The sequence below is a fragment of the Aotus nancymaae genome, unplaced genomic scaffold (genome assembly GCF_030222135.1).
Source record: "Aotus nancymaae isolate 86718 unplaced genomic scaffold, 86718_ANA_hifiasm-v0.15.2.pri h1tg000263l, whole genome shotgun sequence".
In the NCBI taxonomy this organism is placed as follows: domain Eukaryota; kingdom Metazoa; phylum Chordata; class Mammalia; order Primates; family Aotidae; genus Aotus; species Aotus nancymaae.
In genome coordinates this window covers 226,187-249,445 of record NW_026988678.1, presented here as the reverse complement: position 1 = coordinate 249,445, position 23,259 = coordinate 226,187, and the positions used below count along the sequence as shown (strand labels likewise).

The 23,259-nt window shown below is 42.9% G+C and overlaps 2 pseudogenes; one reads left to right on the top strand and one right to left on the bottom strand.

Annotated features, from left to right (window-relative positions):
* Positions 1 to 1,462: 1,462 nt before the first annotated feature.
* Positions 1,463 to 3,191, bottom strand: LOC105729931 (signal peptide peptidase-like 2B; annotated as a pseudogene).
* A 1,293-nt stretch (positions 3,192 to 4,484) lies between these two features.
* LOC105729932 (ferritin light chain-like) lies at positions 4,485 to 5,008 on the top strand (annotated as a pseudogene).
* Positions 5,009 to 23,259: the final 18,251 nt, after the last annotated feature.

The window sequence follows — 23,259 nt, the reverse complement described above, 5'->3', positions numbered from 1 at the left end:
ATTCTTTGAGAGAAATGTCTTTTTTGTTTTTTTGAGATGGAGTTTCCCTCTTTGTTGCCCAGGCTGGAGTGCAGTGGAGCTATCTTGGCTCACTGCAACCTCTGCCTCCTGGATTCAAGAATTCTCCTGTCTCAGCCTCCCAAGTAGATGGGAATACAGGTGCCTGCCTCCACGCTGGGATAATTTTTGTATTTTTAATAGAGATGGGGTTTCATCATGTTCGTCATCCTGGTCTCAAACTCCTGACCTGAGGTGCTCTGCCTGCCCCAGCTTCCCAAAGTGCTGGGATTACAGGCATGAGCCACCTCTCCCAGCCTAGATTTCTACATTCAAGGTCGCAGATTTTCCTCTAACATGGCTTTAGCTGCATTAAGTTTTGATATGTCATACTTCTGTGAGCATTCAATGAAACATTTTAAAATAATTTCCATTTCAATTTCTTCTTTGATCATGAGTTTTTCTTTTGGAAATATATTGTTTAATTCCAAACATTTGGGGACGATTTATAACTCAATTCCACTGGTCAGAAAACATACTCTGTACAGATTTCAATCCTTAAATATTTGTTGAAATTTAGCGTCCAGTATATAGTCTATCTTAGTAAATATCTATGTGCACTTGAAAACAATATATACCCTGTAGTTGATGAGGGCTATATAAATATATATGTTAATTACATCTTGTCTGTTAATTGTGATGTTCAAATCTTCTAGATCTCTGGGGAGCATCTGTCTCTTTTTTTCTTGAAGTTGTTACCATTTATTCAGATGGGGAGGAGTATGCCTGCGCAGCCAGGTGCCTTGGGGCTGACTGAGGGTGGCAGGGCCTTGGCCAGGGGAGCAGCTTGTCCACTCACGTGAGGCCAGCCTCATTCACACCTGAAACCCTGCCCCACAGGCCTGTCTCTCCCCAGTGTCAGGGTCCAGGCACGGCCCTGGCTACCAGTCCATGTCCTAGGCTTAGAGGAGAAGTCTAAACCTCCCAGGGTCTCTGATCTGCTCAGGAGGAAAAAGTGATGCCTTCCAGAGGCAGAAAGCTGCTCTTTCCACCCAGAGAACTAGATGCCGTGAAGAAGTAGGTCACTGGAAGCAACCGGTAAGCACCAGTGTGGCCATGGCCAAAGCCCACACCTACTCATTCATGCAGATGGCACTTGAGGGTCTGCAGAGAGGCCGGGTCTAGAGCCCATGAGGATGGACCTGGGTGAGGAGGACGGGCCCTGGCAAGGAGGACGGACACACAGAAGGTTTGTGGCAGCTGGGTGAGCTTGGAGCAGCAGGCATGCAGCTGGGGCAGCTGGGCAGGGGTGTGGGGGCTCAGTGAGGATCAGCATTATGTTAGGGCGGGCTGGGCCAGCGCAGGACTCGGTCCTAGGAGCAGGCATCTGTCTGTCTCTGGTGGGCGCCAGGCAGCTCCAACATCTCAGCATGGCAGGCATGGCTGCAAGCATCTCACCCCTCCCCTAGGCTGAGGTGCCAGGCAGGGACACAGGGCACAGCTGGTCTTGGTCCCAGTCCTCGGGTTCAGCCAGGCTCCCGGGTTTCCATGTGGGGGCTCCAGGTCCCATCTCCTTGGGCATGCATGGTGCTGGGGACAGCTCAGCAGGCCGCCAGGGGATGTAGCTGGTTCTTTGCTGGGCAGCTGCAGGGAGAGTGGCTGGAAGGGTCTTTGGGTGGCTGCGGAGGATAGTGGGTGCTGGAGCCCACAGAGATGGAGGTAGGACTTTCACAAAGCCGCTGCCCATTCAGAACATGCCCAGCTCCCAGCACCAGAGTGCCACAGCACAGCTCATCACCAGTGTGCAGGGCACCAGGTAGATGAGGGCGGGCTGGCCACGCTGCATCAGGGCCAGCGCCATGAACATCACAAGGAGGCCGACACCATAAGCAATGGTGCAGGCCATGAAGTAGACCCTGGAGGACTTCATCTAGATGTCGAACCTGTGGCAGTAGGCCACCAGCAGCCCTGGTGCCAAAATGACTCTGAAGCCCAGGAGGGAGAAGAGCCAGTCACACAGAGCCAGAGGTGAGGAGTGCAGCCTGGGCACCTTCAGGACCATGGGCAGCTTCTCGTGGGTGGCCAAGTGGCCATCTCCACCATGATGCTGCTCCTGCTCTTGGTCAGAAAGGGCATGATGAACACGAAGAAGATGTCATAGAGGAAGAGCACCAGCAGTAGCAGTGTGCAGGCCTTAAAGGTGGGCAGGCAGATGGTCGTCAGCATGTAGAGGCAGAAGGCGATGCCAGGGCATCCTGGAGGACCCAGGCCCACTCCTCCTCATTGCAGAAGTTGCCCTACACCACGCTGGTGGCCAGGTAGAAGAGCCCCAGGAGGAGCATCGTGCCTGTAGGTGCTTATGGAAGTAGGGCAGGCTGTTGTTGGGGACCCTGCACTTGCAGAAGGGCAGCCGCAGCATGCAGGGCTCCAGGCAGCTGTAGAGGCTGGTGGCAGAGGCCAGACAGAAGATCCCAATGACCATGCACACGAGGAGGTCATAGAAGTAGTAGAGCAGCACCAGCATGGAGCAGCACATCACCACAAACATGCAGGTCATCACCGGCATCAAGTCCACCGCCTCATCCTCCTGCTTCTCTGGCCTGTCGTCGTGCTTGTGCTTCATGTACTTCTTCACGTTGTGGCTCCTGGCCCAGCAGATGCTGATGGCGATGGTGCCCACGGCCATGATGAAGATGATGACCATGTTGTAGTCCAGCACTGGCTCATTAAGCACATACAGCGACACGTGCACCATGCGGTGAAACGTCTGAAGATGCCCAGCTTGTATTTGTAGCTGAGCAGGGTCACAGGAATGGCAATTTCATCATACTGCTACTTATGGCCCCCTGGGGGGACCAGCTTCTCCCTGCTGATGATGAGCAGCCTGTGTGCCCCGCTGCCCTGGCCAACCTCACTTTCTCATAGAAGGTGCAGTTCCCCTGGGCCACTAGCGGAATCTGGTCATGGAAGCTGTGGGCTGGGAGGTGGGCTGTGGAGCAGAGGAGGGAAGCCATCCAGTTGTGCAGCTTCACAGCAGGTGCCTTGCTGAGATCGTGTGGCAGACGGGCCCACTGCAGGTTGTAGAGGATGCAGTACTCTTTGCCTTTGGGGCCCTCATCATTGGAGGCCATGTGTACCATGCCATACTCATAGGCCACCTGGGCTGTGAGGAGTAGAAAGGGGGCCACAAGCAGTGCCAGCACAGCCTCTGCTGCCATCACCATGTCAGCCAGTTCCCCCCTCAAGCACAGCTTCTGCCAACACCTATTTATTTCCTTGGTTGTGCTATGCTGGGCAGGCCCTCTTGTCCCTTGTAGGTACCCTGGAGGGGTAAGGGACTGAGGAGGGTCGGACTCAGGTTCCAGGGGTGTGGGCAGTGTGGCTTTTGGCTGTGTACATAGGGTGCTTTATTCTCCACAGAGTGATACATGTGAAGGTGAGTTGGGCTTGGGCTGATGTCTCCGTATGTACAGAACTGAATAAAATGGGTCTCTGAGAAAAAAAAAGATTGCAGCCCCTCAGGGAGCAGCCCCTTGCCCATGCATCCATTGGCTGTGGCAGCTGCGGAGGCAGTACTCCAGGGCTCAGCACCTGCCTTGGACCCAGAATCAGGCTGTTTCCTTCTAGACCTCCCATGGGGGATTCAAGCCACATCTGGGTAAAAAAACAGGGCAAAGTCCTCATTCCATGGGGAAACCATCTGCAGACAAAGCCCTGTATTGAGTTGAGCTGGCTGAAGCCTGACATTCCATGATCTAGGATCGTGACAGATGTGCACTGGTTGCTGCTGTTGCTGCTGTGGGTGATTTGGAACCATGAGACAACCCAAGGCCAGAAGACAAGGCATTCCCTCTGCCTGGATGTGTGAGAACTCCCTGCCAACTTGATTGGTGGATCTGGGGGGGATCCATCCCCACCCCATGAACAAAGCACAGTTTATTTTGTAGGTGAGGCTTCAGGTGCCAGCCAGCTGAAGGATGGCCACACTTGTGGTCACCAGTACAGCCTGGAAGTTGCAAGAGATCATCACCCCTGCCAGAAATGTGTCCTCACTGGTGCTGGGCAAAGCCTCTGGTGGCTGCTGGCTATGGGCAGGGATGACTGCTGCCTCAACCTGTGGTCCATCAACAAGACCAACTGCATCATGGGTTCAAATGTGTTCCTCCTACCCCAGGTCCTGGAAATGGCAAAGTAGTAGCATACACAGGCTGAAAAAGCATCACCAATGACTGACCAAAATAGGACATGCCAAAAAAAAAAAAAAAAAAAAAAAAAAAAAAAGCAGTTCGGCAGTCCTGCAGATCTGTCTCTTGCTTCAAGAGGATTTGGACAGAACAGATCCTAGGGACTCTTTCTTCCAGCCTCCTCCGACCACCCTCCAATTTATTCTCCACTTGCAACCTCTGAGACCATCTTCTCAGCCATCTCCTGCTTCTGGGGACCTGCTAACACTGTTTTTGTGGTTAGCTCCTTTTTGCCGACCAACCATGAGCTCCCAGATTCGTCAGAATTATTCCACTGACATGGAGACAGCCATCACCCGCCTTCAATGTGTACCTGCAGGCCACCTATACCTACCTCTCTCTGGGCTACTATTTGGACTGCAATGTTGTGGTTCTGGAAGGTGTGAGCCACTCTTCTGTGAATTGGCTGAGGAGAAGCACGAGGGCTATGAGGGTCTCCTGAAGATGCAAAACCAGCGTGGTGGCCATGCTCTCTTCCAGGACCCAAGAAGCTGGCTCAAGATGAGTGGGGTAAAACCCTGGATGCCATGGAAGCTGCCATGGCCCTAGAGAAAAATCTGAACCAGGCCCTTTTGGATCTTCATGCCCTGGGTTCTGCTTGCATGGACCCCCATCTCTGTGACTTCCTGGAGAGTCACTTCCTAGATGAGGAAGTGAAAATCATTGAGAAGATGGGTGACCACCTGACTAACCTCTACAGGCTGGTCGGTCCACAGGCTGGACTGGGTGAGTATCTCTTCAAAAGATTCACTCTCAAGCAGGACTAAGAGCCTACTGAGCCCAGTGACTTCTGAAGGGGTCCTTGCAAAGTAACAGGGCTTCTGCCTAAGCCTCTCCCTCCAGCCTCTAGGCAGCTTTCTAACTACCCTAAAAAGTCTTGGACCAAATGGAAATAAAGCTATTTGAAGCTAAGAAAACAAATGCTCTATCATTTTACTTTCATTTTATTTTCTATCATCTTACTTTCAACATTTCTGTCTCTTTTCACTAAATACATGTCAATATATATATGTGTGTGTGTAAATTTTAAATTTATCTTTGAGTATTTAATATTCATTACAATGTATTGAGACTTAAATATATAATTGCATTACTTATTTTCTGTTTGTCCCACTGGTCCTATATTCCTCTTCTCTAAGTTTTTTCTTCTTCTTTTGGATGACTTTTTGTTATTATAGTTTTCTATTAGTGTATTATATGTTATTTTACAATGTTTTTAGTGGCTATGCTAACCTAGAGATGATTTTACTATTTTTTTTAGTATAATGACATGTATCCTTGATTTATTAAAATCTAATATAAATGAGTACTTTTACTCATTCCTGGACAATGCAAGTATCTTAGAGCAGTTTTGCTTCATTTATTCCCTCCCATCTTTTGTGCAATTGATGTCAAATGATCCCACAAAAGATGAGTATTAGTGTCTCACACATCGAGCATCTCAGGTTACCCACATGTGTCTCCTCTCTGCTCTTTATTCTTCTTGCAACTCTGTGTTTCCATCTGGAATCCTCTTCCTTCTGCCTGAAGAACTAGCTCTTAGCATTTCTATTTGCTGGAAAATGTCTTATTTCATCTTTCTTTTTTCTTATTTTATTTTGAGACAGGGTCTCACTCTGTCACCCAGGCTGAAGTGCAGAGGCACGATCATGCCTCACTTCAGCCTTTACTTCCTGGGCTCAAGCAATCTGAGGCCTCAGCCTCCAAGTAGCTGGGACTACAGGCATGTGCAGCCACGTCCAGATAGTTTTTAAAAAGTTTTTTTGTAGATACAGGGTCTTGCTATGTTGCCCAGGCTGGTCTTGAACTCCTGAGCTCAAGTGATCCTCCTGCCTCAGACTCCCAAAGTGCTGGGACCCAAGCTGGGATGATATTTTACATTTTAATTTATTTTGTAGACGTAGGGTCTCACCATGTTGCCCAGGCTTGTCTTGAACTCCTGAGCTCAAGCGATCCTCCTGTCTTAGCCTCCCAAAGTGCTGGGATTACAGGTGTGAGCCACCACACCCAATCAACTTTATGTTCAATGGCTTTCCCTGCTAGATGCTTAGGTTGGCAGATATTTTTTTCTGTCAATACTTTACTATTTTCTAGTTTCCATTGTTTCTGTCAAGATACCAACTGTCAGCCTTTCATTGCTACTTTTAGAGTAAAGCATCTCTTTAACAAAAAAGGAAAGACAAAGCTGGCAGACTCAAACTTCCCAATTCTAAGACTACTATAAAATTGTAGTAAACAAGACAGTGTGGTACTGCCATAAAGATAGACATATAGATTAATGGAATAAAAATGAGAGTCCAGAAATAAGCTTACACATCTATGGCCAATTTATTTTTAGAAAGGCTGCCAAGGTCACTCAATGGGGTAAAGAACAGTCTCTTCAAGAAATGGTATTGAGAAAGCTGTATATCCATGTGCAAAAATATGGAGTTGAACCCCTATTTAACACTATACAAAAACATTAACTCAAAATGGATCAAATATCTAAATGTGAGCTCTAAAATTATAAAACTGTTGGAAGTTTTTGTGACCTCCAATTAGTTAATGGTTTCTTAGCTTTGACACCTAAAGCACAAGCAACCCAGGAAAAAACAGACAAATTGGATATCATCAAAATGAAAGCCTTGTGCTTTGAAAGATGCTATCAAGAAAATGAATAGACAACTTATAGAATGGAGAAAATATTTGTAAATCACGTATCTGATGAGAGTCCAGTATCTGGAGTGCAAAAAGAAATGCTTACAACTCAACAACAAAAAGACAACCTGATTAAAAAATGGGCAAAGGACTTGAACAGACATTTCTCCAAAGAAGATATATGAGTGGCTAACTTAATGCATGTAAAAAGATGCCCAACATTACCAGTCATTTGGAAAATGCAAATCAAAACCATGATGAGATGCCATTCACACTCATTTGAAATGGCCATATTTCTAAAAAAGGAGGGAGATAACAAGTGTTGGCAAGGAGGTGGAGAAATTGGAACCCTTGTACTTTGTTGGCAGGAATGTAAAATGGTTCAGCCATTGTGGAAAACTGTTTGGCAGTTCCTCAAAATGTTAAAATAGATTATATGACCCAGCAATTCCACTGCTAGGTATATAATTTGAAAAAATGAAGTGCTGATATATGCTTTCAGTAAATCTTTGTATGTGTGTGAGACAGGGTCTCACTCTGTTACCTATGCTGTAGTGCAGTGGCACAATCACAGCTCACCATAACCCCCAACTCCCGGGCTCAAGTGATCCTTCCACCTCAGCCTCCCAAGTAGCTGGGACTACAGGTATGCGGCACCACAACTGGCTAATTTTTGTATTTTTTGTAGGGATGGAGTTTCACCACATTGCCCAGGGTGGTCTTGAACTCTTGAGCTCTAGCAATCTACCTTCCTTGGCCTCTCAAAGTACTGGGATTACAGGCATGAGCCACCGTACCTGGCACTTTCAATAAATATTGAAAACATGCTTGCTAAGTCAAAGAAGTCAAACACAAAAGATCACATATTTTGCATGATTCAATTTATATAAAGTACCAATATATATATATATATATATGTATGTATATATATATGTATGTATGTATATCATGGGGACAAAACACAGATTGATAGTTGCCAGGGAATGCAGACTGGGGAGCAAGTGCTTAATGAGTAGTACTTAATGAGTTTCTTCTTGGGATGATAAAAATGTTTTGAAGCTAGAGAGAGTAGTGGTTACACATCATTGTGAATATACTTAACATCACTGAATTGTTCACCTAGTCATTTATTTTCACCAAACATATTCTCATTTCTTTTTTTTTTTTAATCCTTTTTCCTTTTTATTATTTGTGAGTGGAATTTTACTCTTGTTGCTTAGGCTGGAGTGCAATGGTGCAATCTCAGCTCACTGCAATCTTCTACCTCCTGGATTCAAGTGATTCTCCTGTCTCAGCCTACCAAGAACCTGGGATTACAGGTGCACACCACCAAGTCTGGCTAATTTTGTATTTTTAGTAAAGATGGGGTTTCACCATGTTGGACATGCTGGTCTCAAACGCCTGACCTCAGGTGATCTGCCTGCTTGAAAGAAATGGCTAGGTGCGGTGGCTCATGCCTGTAATCCCAGCCTCCCAAAGTGCTGAGATTATAGGCATGAGCCACCGTACCCAGCCATTTCTTTCCTTTTTTTTAGGCAAATGACAAAGACCTAGTTTACCAGCTTTACTTTTTCAAACTTAAGCTTAACATTATATATTTAAATAATTGTCAAAACTAAGTTGCCAGCATTCATGCACAATTATAAAACATCCTTAATTTATATTAAATCAGGAATGTATTATCATTATTGCATCAATACTACTAAAAACTGAAAAAATTGAAATTGTTTCTGTAGAGGACTCATCCTGAATGTTAACTTCACAGCAGACTGATGCTATGTGACTCACATTTCAGACAAAATAGAATAGCAGATCCATGCTGGTGTTAGCGTACAATCTTGTCCTGTCTCTAAAGAGTCAAGGATCAAAAGTGCATACACAGGCTGGGTGCGACAGCTAATGCCTATCATTCCAACACTTTGGGAGGTCGAGGTGGGCAGATCACTGAGGTCAGGAGTTCAAGACCAGCCTGGCTAACATGGTGAGATCCTGTCTCTACGAAAAATACAAAAATTAGCCAGTCATGGTGGCACACGCTTACAGTCCCAGCTGCTTGAGAGGCTGAGGCAAGAGAATCGCTTGAACTCAGGAGGCAGAGGTTGTAGTGAGCTGAGATTGCTGAGGCTATATTCTCCAGCCTGGGAGACAGAGCAAGATTCTGTTAAAAAAAAAAAAAAAAGTACATACAGAGATTTATAACAACTTTAAAGGCAGAAAAAATCGTTCTATTTTGTGGTCCTAACAATAAACTAAAAAGTTTATGACAAATAGGGGCTCTGTGAGTTGTTTATGAATATTTTAGGTACAATTATACCAATAGCTGAGTTCATTTGAAATCTTCAAAAATTGTTCCCATTAACCCTCAGATGGTGCTTGCTGTAGATGAACATTTTTCTTCAATGCATCCATTGAATGACTTTATATACAAGCACAGCAACTGCTCCTTACAGCTGGTCATCTTTTCTCATTTCTATCCTTTCTCTACCATTTTCAATAACTATCTTTTTAGTAATTTTTCACTGTTAATCATTTCTAGTAGAAGTTGATATAGATTTGAATTGCCATTCCACTACCACAAATGACATGAAAGAGAATGAAGTGAGGCCCTGTGACCTAGTGACCCAAATGAAATAAATGCTTCATCTAAAGAAGAAAATCCACTTCCAAAAGATGGAAATCCATTGAAAGCAGAGAAAAATGACTCCCTCCCTTGGTAACACGCCCCTTCGATTCCCAAAAAAGTCCTCAAATGAGTCTTCAAAGAAGTTGAATGGAAACGGGTCTCTCCTACCGAAAATTTCCCTGACGATATCATCTGAGTTATGGAATGTAAATCAAACTCAAACGGATTCAAAATGCCTTCCACAACCTCCTGCTCTGTCTAATCCTTCTTTGTCGTAGACATCCTTTTCTTTTTCATAGATGTCCTTTTTTTCCTTTTTTATTTTAGTGTGAGACAGCAGCAGCACCCCATATGCCTCTGCTACTCATCTGAATTCTCTCTGTTTCTTCTTTATTCTCAGGACTTTTATCTGGGTGCCACGTGAGTGTCATTATCCAATGTGCCTTTTTAATATCCTCAGGTCAGGCATGTCTGCACACCTGAAAATTCACAGTGACCGCTGTGCTTAACAGATGGTTGGAACGGGCAAAGGTGCAGGTGGTGGTGTTGGCAGTGGCTCCTCATTTTTCTTTTTTTTTTTTTTTGAGTCAAAGGCTTGCTCCATTGCCCAGGCTGGAGTGCAATGGCACAATCTCCACTCACTGCAACCTCTGCCTCCCAAGTTCAAGCAATTCTCCTGCCTCAGCCTCCTGAGTAGCTAGAATTACAGTCATCTGCCACCACACCCACTAATTTTTGTATTTTTAGTAGAGATGGAGCTTCACCATGTTGACCAGGCTGGTCTCTTTGGTCAGGCTACTCTTGAACTCCTGACCTCGTGATCCACCCACCTTGGCCTCCCAAAGTGCTGGGATTACAGGTGTGAGCCACCATGCCCAGCCCAAATTATTCACTTTTAAATGGTTAATTTTATGTTATGTGAATTTCATCTAAAAAATTTTTAAAAATTGAGATAAAGTATATTTTCTGTCTTTACGTTTTTCTGTGCTTCTTAAAAAAATTTACTGTGATGTGTCTTGGTGTGGTTTTCTTTTTCTTTACTCTGCTCAGTGTTCCAAGTACTTCTTCAATCTGTAGTTTGATGTCTTTTGTCAAGTTTGAAAAATTCTGTCATTACCTCTTCATATAATGCTTCTGCCTCATTCCCTGTCTTTTCTCCTTCTATGACGTGAATTGCACGTATATCAACTTTTTTCGTCTTCTAAAGACTCATGCCTTTTTCTGTATTTTTCTTCTCACTTTATTTTTTGCTTCAGGTCAGATATTCTCTCCTGACCTGCATTCCAGTTCATGAATCCTCTCTTAGCTGTGTTTAAGTTGATATTAAACCCTCTATTGAGTTCTTCCTTTCAATTAATGTATTTTTCAGTCCTCGAATTTCCTTTTGATTCTTTGTTATTTCCAGTTATTTGTCATTGATTGGTTTCTTGAACGTACTTATTTTAAAAGTCTATGTTCTTGTATTTCTAATAGTTTTCTTGTGGCTTTATTTCTATTCTTTGTTCTTTTCTCCTTTTTGGTTATTTGGTCTTATCTCCTAGCATGCCTTTTTTGTTTGTTTGGTTTTAATGGATTGCTGGACAGTGTATAGAAAAAAACAGAGATAATCTGACGTTGCTGATGGTGATCTTTCTCCAGAGGACTTCCCACTGCCTCTGGAAGTGATGTATCACTTTTAGAATATGAGCATATCACTTTAATCTAATTAGAGATTTAGCAGATTCAAAGTTGGGCTTCTGTCTTTGAGATGAGTCAAACTCTGGTTCAACCTCCAGTTCCAGGCTATAGCCCTTCAGGGATCCCAATTGAAGGCCCAGGATGCTTATCAGAGTTCTTTCTGCTTGGTGGGCTCTGATTTCCTAGTTTCATCTCACAAGCCCAATAAGACTGCTTATCTCTTGGTCTTTTGCCACAAGAAAAAAAGTAGTGTTGAATATTGGATTCGTATCTCTGTACCTCCCTTTTCTCTAGGATCTTTGCTCTTCAAGTCATCACAGCATTGATAGCTCCTTAATGTCATTTTTTTTCACAATTTCATTTTTTTATTTTCTTATTTTATATATTTTTTATTTTTATTTTTTTATTTTTATTCATTTATATTTTATTGCATTTTAGGTTTTGGGGTACATGTGAAAAACATGCAAGGTTGTTGCATAGGTGCATACGTGGCAGTGTGATTTGCTGCCTCCCTCCCCTTCACCTATATCTGGCATTTCTCCCCATGCTATCCCTCCCCAACTTCCCACCCCCCTGCTGTCCCCCCCACTCCCCCCCAACAGACCCCCGTGTATAGTGCTCCCCTCCCTGTGTCCAGGTGTTCTCCTTGTTAAACACCCGCCTATGAGTGAGAACACGTGGTGTTTGATTTTGTGTTCTTGTGTCAGTTTGCTGAGAATGATGGTTTCCAGGTTTATCCATGTCCCTACAAAGGACGTGAACTCCTCGTTTTTAATGGCTGCATAATATTCCATGGTGTATATGTGCCACATTTTTCCTGTCCAGTCTATCATTGATGGGCATTTGGGTTGGTTCCAGGTCTTTGCTATTGTAAACTGTGCTGCAATGAACATTCGTGTGCATGTGTCCTTATAGTAGAACGATTTATAATCCTTTGGATATATGCCCAGTAATGGGATTGCTGGGTCAAATGGAATTTCTATTTCTAGGTCCTTGAGGAATCGCCACACTGTTTTCCACAGTGGTTGAACTAATTTACACTCCCACCAACAGTGTAAAAGTGTTCCTATTTCTCCACATCCTCTCCAGCATCTGTTGTCTCCAGATTTTTAATGATCGCCATTCTAACTGGCGTGAGATGGTATCTCAATGTAGTTTTGATTTGCATTTCTCTAATGACCAGTGATGATGAGCATTTTTTCATATGTTTGTTGGCCTCATGTATGTCTTCTTTTGTAAAGTATCTGTTCATATCCTTTGCCCATTTTTGAATGGGCTTGTTTGTTTTTTTCTTGTAAATCTTTTTTATTTTTTATTTTTTTATTTTTTTTATTTTTATTTATTTATTTATTTTTATTGCATTTTAGGTTTTGGGGTACATGTGAAAAACATGCAAAGTTGTTGCATAGGTGCATTCATGGCAGTGTGATTTGCTGCCTCCCTCCCCCTCACCCATATCTGGCATTTCTCCCCATGCTATCCCTCCCCAACTCCCCCCCCCACTGTCCCCCCCACTCCCCCGCAACAGATCCCCGTGTATAGTGCTCCCCTCCCTGTGTCCATGTGTTCTCCTTGTTCAACACCCTCCTATGAGTGAGAACATGTGGTGTTTGGTTTTGTGTTCTTGTGTCAGTTTGCTGAGAATGATGGTTTCCAGGTTCATCCATGTCCCTACAGAGGACGCGAACTCCTCATTTTTAATGGCTGCATAATATTCCATGGTGTATATGTGCCACATTTTTCCTGTCCAGTCTATCATCGATGGGCATTTGGGTTGGTTCCAGGTCTTTGCTATTGTAAACTGTGCTGCAATGAACATTCGTGTGCATGTGTCCTTATAGTAGAACGATTTATAATCCTTTGGATATATGCCCAGTAATGGGATTGCTGGGTCAAATGGAATTTCTATTTCTAGGTCCTTGAGGAATCGCCACACTGTTTTCCACAGTGGTTGAACTAATTTACACTCCCACCAACAGTGTAAAAGTGTTCCTATTTCTCCACATCCTCTCCAGCATCTATTTTCTCCAGATTTTTTAATGATCGCCATTCTAACCGGCATGAGATGGTATCTCAATGTAGTTTTGATTTGCATTTCTCTAATGACCAGTGATGATGAGCATTTTTTCATATGTTTGTTGGCCTTATGTATGTCTTCTTTTGTAAAGTATCTGTTCATATCCTTCCCCCATTTTTGAATGGGCTTGTTTGTTTTTTTCTTGTAAATCTTTTTTAGCTCGTTGTAAATTCTGGATATCAGCCCTTTGTCAGACGGGTAGGCTGCAAAACTTTGTTCCCATTCTGTTGGTTGCCGATTCACTCTATTGACTGTTTCTTTCACCGTGCAGAAGCTGTGGAGTTTGATTAGGTCCCATTTGTCTATTTTGGCTTTTGTTGCCAATGCTTTTGGTGTTTTGGTCATAAAGTCCTTGCCTACACCTATGTCCTGAATGGTTTTGCCTAGGTTTCCTTCTAGTGTTTTTATGGTGTTAGGTCTTATGTTTAAGTCTTTAATCCATCTGGAGTTAATTTTAGTGTAAGGTGTCAGGAAGGGGTCCAGTTTCTGCTTTCTGCATATGGCTAGCCAGTTTTCCCAACACCACTTATTGAACAGGGAATCCTTTCCCCATTGCTTGTTTTTGTCAGGTTTGTCAAAGATTGGGTGGTTGTAGATATGTTGTGTCGCCTCTGACGCCTCTGTTCTGTTCCATTGGTCTATATCTCTGTTTTGGTACCAGTACCATGCTGTTTTGATTACTGTAGCCTTGTAGTAGAGTTTGATGTCCGGTAGTGTGATGCCTCCCACTTTGTTCTTTTTGCTTAGAATTGACTTGGCTATGCGGGCTCTCTTTTGGTTCCATATGAAGTTTAAGGTGGTTTTTTCCAGTTCTGTGAAGAAGGTCTTTGGTAGCTTGATGGGGATAGCATTGAATCTGTAAATTACTTTGGGCAGTATGGCCATTTTCACGATATTGATTCTTCCTAACCATGAACATGGAATGTTTCTCCATCTGTTTGTGTCCTCTCTTATTTCGTTGAGCAGTGGTTTGTAGTTTTCCTTGAAGAGGTCCTTTATGTTCCTTGTTAGTTGTATTCCTAGGTATTTTATTCTCTTTGTAGCAATTGTGAATGGCAGTTCGTTCTTGATTTGACTCTCTTTAAGTCTGTTACTGGTGTATAGGAATGCTTGTGATTTTTGCACATTGATTTTGTATCCTGAGACTTTGCTGAAGTTGCTTATCAGTTTCAGGAGATTTTGGGCTGAGATGATGGGGTCTTCTAGATATACAATCATGTCGTCTGCAAATAGAGACAATTTGACTTCCTCCTTTCCTATTTGGATACCCTTTATTTCTTTTCCTTGCCTGATTGCTCTGGCTAGAACTTCCAGTACTATATTGAATGGGAGTGATGAGAGAGGGCATCCTTGTCTAGTGCCCGATTTCAAAGGGAATGCTTCCAGTTTTTGCCCATTCAGTATGATATTGGCTGTTGGTTTGTCATAAATAGCTTTTATTGTTTTGAGATATGTTCTGTCAATACCTAGTTTATTGAGGGTTTTTAGCATAAAGGGCTGTTGAATTTTGTCGAAGGCCTTCTCTGCATCAATTGAGATAATCATGTGGTTTTTGTCTTTGGTTCTTTTTATGTGGTGAATTACGTTTATAGACTTGCATATGTTGAACCAGCCTTGCATCCCTGGGATGAATCCTACTTGATCATGGTGGATATGCTTTTTGATGTGCTGTTGCAATTGGCTTGCCATTATTTTATTGAAGATTTTTGCATCTATGTTCATCATGGATATTGGCCTGTAGTTTTGTTTTCTTGTTGAGTCTCTGCCGGGTTTTGGTATCAGGATGATGTTGGTCTCATAAAATGATTTGGGAAGGATTCTCTCTTTTTGGATTATTTGGGAAAGTTTCAGAAGGAATGGTACCAGCTTCTCTTTGTGTGTCTGGTAAAATTTGGCTGTGAACCCATCTGGACCTGGGCTCTTTTTGGGTGGTAGGCTCTTAATTGCTGCCTCGACTTCAGACCTTGTTATTGGTCTATTCAGGGTTTCAACTTCTTCCTGGTTTAAGCTTGGGAGGAGGCAACTGTCCAGGAATTTATCCATTTCTTCCAGGTTTTCTAGTTTATGTGCGTAGAGTTGTTTGTAATAATCTCTGATGATGGTTTGAATTTCTGTGGAATCTGTGGTGATATCTCCTTTATCATTTTTTATTGCGTCTATTTGGTTATTCTCTCTTTTCTTTTTTATTAGTCTGGCCAGTGGTCTGTCTATTTTGTTGATCTTTTCAAAAAACCAGCTCCTGGATTTATGTATTTTTTGAAGGGTTTTTCGTGTCTCTATCTCCTTCAATTCTGCTTTGATCTTAGTTATTTCTTGTCCTCTGCTAGGTTTTGAGTTTTTTTGATCTTGCTCCTCTAGCTCTTTCAATTTTGACGATAGGGTGTCAATTTTAGATATCTCCTTTCTTCTCATGTGGGCACTTGTTGCTATATATTTTCCTCTAGAGACTGCTTTAAATGTGTTCCAGGGATTCTGGTATGTGGTGTCTTCGTTCTTGTTGGTTTTGAAGAACATCTTTATTTCTGCCTTCATTTCAGTGTTTATCCAGTCAACATTCAGGAGAAAGTTGTTCAATTTCCATGAAGCTGTGCGGTTCTGGGTTGGCTTCTGAATTCTGAGTTCTAACTTGATTGCACTGTGGTCTGAGAGACTGTTTGTTATGGTTTCCATTCTTTTGCATTTGCCGAGGAGTGATTTACTTCCAATTATGTGGTCAATTTTAGAGTAGGTGTGATGTGGTGCTGAGAAGAATGTATATTCTGTGGATTTGGGGTGGAGAGTTCTGTAAATATCTATTAGGTTTGCTTGTTCCAGGTCTGAGTTCAAGTACTGGATATCCTTGTTAATTTTCTGTCTCGTTGATCTGTCTAATATTGACAATGGGGTATTGAAGTCTCCCACTATTATTGTGTGGGAGTCTAGGTCTCTTTGTAAGTCTTTAAGAACTTGCCTTATGTATCTGGGTGCTCCTGTATTAGGTGCATATATATTTAGGATCGTTAGCTCTTCTTGTTGCATTGATCCTTTTACCATTATGTAATGTCCTTCTTTGTCTCTTTTGATCTTTGTTGCTTTAAAGTCTATTTTATCAGAGATGAGAATTGCAACTCCTGCTCTTTTTTGCTCTCCATTTGCTTGGCAAATCTTCCTTCATCCCTTTATTTTGAGCCTTTGGGTATCCTTGCATGTGAGGTGAGTTTTCTGGATACAGCACACTGATGGGTTTTGGCTGCTTATCCAATTTGCCAATCTGTGTCTTTTGATTGGGGCATTTAGTCTGTTTACATTTAGGGTTAATATTGTTATGTGTGAATTTGATCCTGTCATTTTGATGCTAGCTGAATGTTTTTCCCATTGGTTAATGCAGATTCTTCATTGTGTTGATGCTCTTTACCATTTCGTGCGTTTTTGGAGTGGCTGGTACTGGTTGTTCTTTTCTATGTGTAGTGCCTCCTTCAGGAGCTCTTGTAAAGCTGGTCTGGTGGTGATGAAATCTCTGAGTACTTGCTTGTTCACAAAGGATTTTATTTTTCCTTCACTTATGAAGCTTAGTTTGGCTGGATATGAAATTCTGGGTTGAAAGTTCTTTTCTTTAAGGATGTTGAATATCGGCCCCCACTCCCTTCTGACCTGTAGGGTTTCTGCTGAGAGATCTGCTGTGAGTCCGATGGGCTTCCCTTTGTGGGTAACCCGACCTTTCTCTCTGGCTGCCCTTAGTATTTTCTCCTTCATTTCAACCCTGGTGAATCTGATGATTATGTGCCTTGGGGTTGCTCTTCTAGGGGAATATCTTTGTGGTGTTCTCTGTATTTCCTGGACTTGAATATTGGCCTGCCTTGCTAGGTTGGGGAAGTTTTCCTGGATAATATCCTGAAGAGTATTTTCCAGCTTGGATGCATTCTCTTCGTCACATTCAGGTACACCTATCAAACGTAGATTAGGTCTTTTCACATAGTCCCATATTTCTTGTTGACTTTGTTCATTCCTTTTTACCCTGTTTTCTCTAATCTTGCCTTCTCGTTTTATTTCATTGAGTTGATCTTCGACCTCTGATATCCTTTCTTCTGCTTGGTCAATTCGACTGTTGAAACTTGTGCATGCTTCACGAAGTTCTTGTGTTGTGTTTTTCAGCTCCATCAATTCGCTCATATTCCTCTCTAAGTTGTCCATTCTCGTTAACATTTCATCAAGTCTTTTTTCAAGGTTCTTAGTTTCTTTGCATTGGGTTAGAACATGTTCTTTTAGCTCATGGAAGTTTCTTATTATACACCTTCTGAAAGCTGATTCTGTCATTTCATCACACTCATTCTCCATCCAGTCTTGTTCCCTTGCTGGTGAGGAGTTGTGCTCCCTTGTAGGAGGAGAGGTGTTCTGGTTTTGGGTGTTTTCATCCTTTTTGCGCTGGTTTCCTCCCATCTTTGTGGATTTATCCACCTATCGACTTTGTGTTTGCTGTCATTCTGATTTTGGTAATTTTAAGTCTGCAGTGGCTGAACTCATAAACCCCCTTTTCTTCCCCCTAGGTGTTCTGTCCCAGGGAGTTAGGGCTTTATGATTTTCCGCTGTTGCAACCGTTTTCCCTGCCCACAAGGTGGCAGCCTAGTCACACTCAGCCTGCAGAGGCTTCCTTGAGCTGCTGTGGGCTCTGCCCGGCTTCCATGTGAGCTTCCCTGCAGTCCTGTTTATATGGGTGTAGTTAGAACTGCTTCCGCTATGCTGGCCCACTCCTGTAGTGACACAGTCTCTGTAGTGGCAGGTTGTCTTGGTTATGGCAAATTGCCCTGGGAACTGCAGGATGTTTTCCGGTGGGGGAAGCCCCTCCTCCACAGAGCTGGACTGTCCCGGGTTCAGCCATGTTTCCGGTGGTGACTTCTTTGCCCGGGAATCTTTTGGCTTTACTCCCTGCCTCAGCTCCCCTTGCTGGCCCAGAGAGGACCCAGTCTCGCTCACTCTGCACAAGGAGCCGCTGCTCCCTGCCTCAGGTGCAGGCCGAGCGGCTGCGCCAGTCCAACCAGCGGCACTGGCAACCCGTGGAGCTCTTCCGCCTGTGAATCTCCTGGTCTGTGGGCAGTAAAAATCCACTGCCCTGTGAGCCGCTGCATCAGCCGAAGCAGCGGCTCTGAGATTCGTGGTGTGCCCTTGCCTGGGAGTCTCCTGGCTTGAATCCCTGCTTCAGCTCCCCTTGCTGGCTCAGAGGGGACTCAGTCTCTCTCTCTCTGTACAAGGAGCTGCCGTCCCCTGCCCCAGGGCATAGGCCGAGTGGCCGCGCTGCTCAAACCAGCGGCACTGGTGACCCATGGGGCTCCTCCTCCTGTGAATCTCCTGGTCTGTGGGCAGTAAAAATCTGTCTGGAAATGCGGCGTCCACTCACCCTCTGCGCCTTTTATCGGGGCTGCGATCCGACTTCCTCCTAATCGGCCATCTTGGATTGATCCCCTAATGTCTTAAAATAAAATGTTTAAAAAATTTTTTTCCATATTTCTAGTTCTTCTTGATATGATGGTTGGACCACAAGAAGATAGATAGTCTGACATTACCAGAAAGAGAAATGTCATAAATTTATTACCAATGGTCTACAGTTTCTTTAATGTGGCTTAAAGTCCCATCTAGACTTTAGAATACTAAAACTGATAAATGGAATTTAAAAATGAAATAGAGAAGTATATTCTGCAAGTCTCTGTAAAACGTAAGAACCTGATTATGTGTGTTACCCTATTTGCTGTTTTATGTTTTTCTTTCTCTATAAGACCATAAACTCTCCATGGGCACAACTCTGATATATTTTATTTCAGTTTCTTCACATCATGCCAATAAATACTCCATTAAATTGAATTGAGTAGGATGTATACTATTCTAATTAGAGTCACTAATTTGTGTCCAAATAGGTTTAACTTAGAACCATCTCAGTATGAAATAAAGAGGACAATGACACCAAAAAACAATTAAGAAGCTGGAAATTAACCACCAGTTATTATTTCTGTACCATTGGTTTTGGTAGTTATATGGCTTTAATGAAGATTACAAAGATTTTAAATAACTGAAATACTCATCGATTGAGGACTGATTCAATATACAATGCATTTGTCAATATACAGAGACTGAGGCAGACAGATCTGTATGCACTGATATGGAAAAATCTCCAAATTTTGGAAAAGAAGAATATATAGTCCACATATTCTTTTTGGAAAAATCTATAGTAATCTATGTTCTTAATCTCGAATTTAAATAACTGTTTTTGGATTCAGTTCTAGAAAAGAGCAAATGGAAGCTCATCTAAGCCTTGAAATTGCAAGCTGGAGTAAGAAAGAATTTTAGACATTTTAAAGGGAATTGTTGATGTGGACACAAAAAGAGAACAGAATTCTGTACAGTAAAGCCATTTAGGAGAAAATTGTCAGGTTACTATGAAGACTGAAAGCCTAAGTCTTTTTTATTGAGATGGAATCTTGTTCTGTCTCCAGGCTGGAATGCAGTGGTGCAATCTCAGCTTGCTGCAACCTCCAACTCCGTGATTCAAGCGATTCTCCTGTCTCAGCCTCCCTAGTAGCTGGGACTACAGGCATGCACCTCCATGCCCAGATAATTTTTGCATTTTTAGTAGAGATGGGGTTTCACCATGTTGGCCAGGATGGTCTCGATCTCTTGACATCATGATCCACCCACCTCAGCCTCCCAAAGTGCTGGGATTACAGGCATGAGCCACTGAGCCTGGTCGAAAAGCCTAAGTCTTTCATTGAAAATGTAAGTGTTAGGGTATATTTGAAAAGTCCCTTTCTGAGACTTCTGGACTTCAAAGATGTGATGTTTTCTTCAGAGATGTTGTAAATTTTCTTAGAACATCCTCTGTTAATTTGCTGCAATGGGTGACATATTTTTTGTTATGTGTAACTCTTTCCTGTGGATATAAGATAGGGCTTTTTGTTTGATGGAAGAGCCTCAAAAATGTTTTTTCTTTGGGTTAAAGGAAAATGGACAGGCCACTGACAAATAGGTGACTGGTTTTATGACTATGTGCAGGAGAGAATTTGTCGGGGAATGTGTGAGAAAGGATATGCTTGTATAGACACAAAATCTCTTTGGAAGTGTACACACAAGGTACAGGTAACAGAGACTGCCAGGAGAGGCCTGGGTGACTGGGGTCAGGGAGGGCCAGACATAGACTTTCCACCTTCCAACCCTTTTTGCTATTTTTATTTTTTGCCATGTGCACTATTATTCAGAAAAACAATTTAAAACAATTTCAAAGTACAAGAAAAAGGGAATAAAGAGAAAAAGCATAACACTTATTTATAATTTCACAACAACTGGCCTGCAAAGTAGATGGGTCATTCCTGTTTCATACATAGAAAAAGTGAGGCTCAGAGACATAAAATAACTTACACAAAATCTAGAACTATAAAGATGTTCTTCAAAACCAATGATAACGAAGACACAACATACCAGATCTCTGGGACACATTTAAAGGAATGTCTAGAGGAAAACATATAGCAATAAGTGCCCACATGAGAAGCAGGGAAAGATCTAAAATCAAAACACTATCATCAAAATTGAAAGAGCTAGAGGAGCAAGACCAAAAAAACTCAAAACCTAGCAGAAGACAAGAAATAACTAAGATCAGAGCAGAACTGAAGGAGACAGAGACAAAAAAAACCTTCAAAAAATCAATAAATTGGAGAGAGATCCAAGATGGTCTATTAGCAGCAGCTCAGGATTGCAGCTCCCAGTGAAAGCGCAGAGAGTGAGTGGACACCACACTTCCAGATGAATTTTTGTTGCCCATGGACCAGGAGATTCCCAGCGGAGGAGCCCCATGGGTCACCAGCTTGATTCTCTCAGCCAGTGCAGCTGTTTTGCCAGCGCCCCAGTGTGGCGGTTCTCAGTGTGGAGTATACGGGACTGGGTGCCCTTTTAGTTGGTGTTTGGAGCTCCGGGAAGGCAGAGTCGCCAATTCTGCTGATTGAAAGGGGGACTGAAACAGGGAGCCAGGCCAGGAGATTCCTGGGCAAAAAGGTGCTGTGAAACTCAATGCTGCTGTTTCAGCCGGTGCAGTGGGTCACTGTATGGGAAGTTACAGAGATCCTGGCACCTTTAATTGGAAACGCTGAGGGTTGAGAATTTCACAGCAAGTACAGCTGAACCTGTGAAGGTCCAGCTCTGTGGGGGAGGGGCGTCCACTGAAGGAAAACTAAGAAACAGAAATAACTTCATCACCAACAAGCTGGACGTCCACTCAGAGACCTAATCTGAAAGTCAGCAATTACAAAGATGACAGGTGGATAAATCCACAAAGATGGGAAGAAACCAGCACAAAAAGGATGAAAACACTCGAAATCAGAATGCCTCTCCTCCTACAGGGGATTGTAGCTCCTCATCAGCAAGGGAACAAGGCTCGATGGAGAATGAGTGTGATGAAATGACAGAAGCAGGCTTCACAAGATGGGTAATAAGAAACTTCTCTGAGCTAAAAGAACATGCTCTAACCCAATGCAAAGAAACTAAGAACATTGAAAAAAGATTTGACGAAATGCCAATGAGAATGGACAACTTAGACAGGAATATGAGTGAATTGATGGAGCTAAAAAACACAACATGAGAACTTCACAAAGCATGCACAAGTTTCAACAGTCGAATTGAGCAAGCAGAAGAAAGGATATCAGAGGTTGAAGATCAACTCAATGAAATATAATGAGAAGGCAAGATTAGAGAAAAAAGGGTAAAAAGGAATGAACAAAGTCAACAAGAAATATGGGACTATGTGAAAATACCTAATCTACATTTGATAGGTGTACCTGAATGTGACGAAGAGAATGCATCCAAGCTGGAAAATACTCTTGAGGATACTATCCAGGAAAACTTCCCCAACCTAGCAAGGCAGGCCAATATTCAAGTCCAGGAAATACAGAGAACACCACAAAGATATTCCTCAAGAAGACCAACCCCAAGGCACATAATCGTCAGATTCACCAAGGTTGAAATGAAGGAGAAAATACTAAGGGCAACCAGAGAGAAAGGTTGGGTTATCCACAAAGGAAAGCCCATCGGACTCACAGCAGATCCCTCAGCAGAAACCCTACAAGCCAGAAGAGAGTGGGGGCCAATATTCAACATCCTTAAAGAAAAGAACTTTCAACCCAGAATTTCATATCCAGCCAAACTAAGCTTCATAAGTGAAGGAAAAATAAAATCCTTTGTGAACAAGCAAGTACTCAGAGATTTCATCACCACCAGGCCTGCTTTAGAAGAGCTCCTGAAAGAGGCACTACACATAGAAAGGAACAACCAGTACCAGCCACTCCAAAAACATACCAAGTGGTAAAGAGCATCAACACAATGAAGAATCTGCATCAACTAATGGGCAAAACATCCAGCTAGCATCAAAATGGCAGGATCAAATTCACACATAACAATATTAACCTTAAATGTAAACAGGCTGAATGCCTGAATCAAAAGACACAGACTGGCAAATTGGATAAAAAGCCAAAACCCATTGGTGTGCTCTATCCAGGAAACCCATCTCACATGCAAGGATACACAAAGGCTCACAGTAAAGGGATGGAGGAAGATTTGCCAAGCAAATGGAGAGCAAAAAAAAGCAGGAGTTGCAATTCTCATCTCTGATAAAATAGACTTTAAAGCAACAAAGATCAAAAGAGTCAAGAAAGACATTACATAATGGTAAAAGGATCAATGCAACAAGAAGAGTTAATGATCCTAAATATCTATGTACCCAATACAGGAGCACCCAGATACATAAGCCAAGTTCTTAAAGACTTACAAAGAGACTTAGACTCCTATACAATAATAGTGGGAGACCTTAACACCCCATTGTCAATATTAGACAGATCAACGAGACAGAAAATTAACAAGGATATCCGGGACTTGAACTCAGACCTGGATCAAGCAAACCTAATAGACATTTACAGAACTCTCCACCCCAAATCCACAGAATATACATTCTTCTCAGCACCACATCACACCTACTCTAAAATTGACCACATAATTGG